This window comes from Limulus polyphemus, unplaced genomic scaffold, assembly GCF_000517525.1.
Source record: "Limulus polyphemus unplaced genomic scaffold, Limulus_polyphemus-2.1.2 Scaffold11007, whole genome shotgun sequence".
NCBI classification, from domain to species: domain Eukaryota; kingdom Metazoa; phylum Arthropoda; class Merostomata; order Xiphosura; family Limulidae; genus Limulus; species Limulus polyphemus.
Window position 1 is genome coordinate 1 of NW_013676617.1, and position 976 is coordinate 976.

The window sequence follows — 976 nt, forward strand, 5'->3', positions numbered from 1 at the left end:
GAAAGTAATTATCCAGTCATATATATATATATATATATATATAGATTCTAAACTTGTAAAACAGATGAGGCTCTTTAAGTAAGTTTATCATTATAAAAGAAAGACCAGAACCTTGACCACTATAACTGTAAGAATAATGTTTTAAGAGTCTAATTTATAATTTTAGATTAATTAATAAATAGTTTTCATTCGTCAATAAAAACAGAATTTTTTTATGTAGTTCTGAACTCAAACTCTTAAGTTTTATTGAGTAACGAAAAACTGACTACCAGTGCTCGACACTTTGCTGGTGGTCACTAAATCATAAAATATAAAGTTACGTAAGTAAGTTAAAGTAGAGAAATAAAACTGCGTCATAAATTAAACTATCTAGGTATTTTTAGTTCTTAATACGATCGCCAGGTGGAGATTCGTATAACCTGGTCATTTCCTTGTGCGAAGTTTTAAGTTCTCCAAAAATAATTAACCGGTTTGGTTAGATGAGTTTTAGAGATAAGAGCATGTTTTAGTTGGAATTCTGCAGTTGCTTGCGAGCCATTAAAGTTTAATTGCTTTCATAAATGAAAAAAATAATCACATAAGAACGAAATAAAAATGTCTTAACGTCAAATACATTTGATCGTTTTACAGTCGATAGTTTGTACGTACGAACAATCTAACGAACGCTGTTTCTTTTTCTGTCTGTGAGAAATATGTCTCGTGTATTTAATAACCAGTAACTTGACGTTACTAAATTCTTTATGCAAAACTTCATTCTTGCTACAATTTATATGCAAGATGGAACAATATTTTAACTAAATGTACGTCTTTATTAAAACCTTTAAAATCATTCTTTTTGTCGTGACGTACGTCTTTACCAGGACCTTTAAACTCATTCTTTTTGTCGTGATGTACGTCTTTACCAAGACCCTTTAAACTCATTCTTTTTGTCGTGATGTACGTCTTTACCAAGACCCTTTAAACTCATTAATTTTGT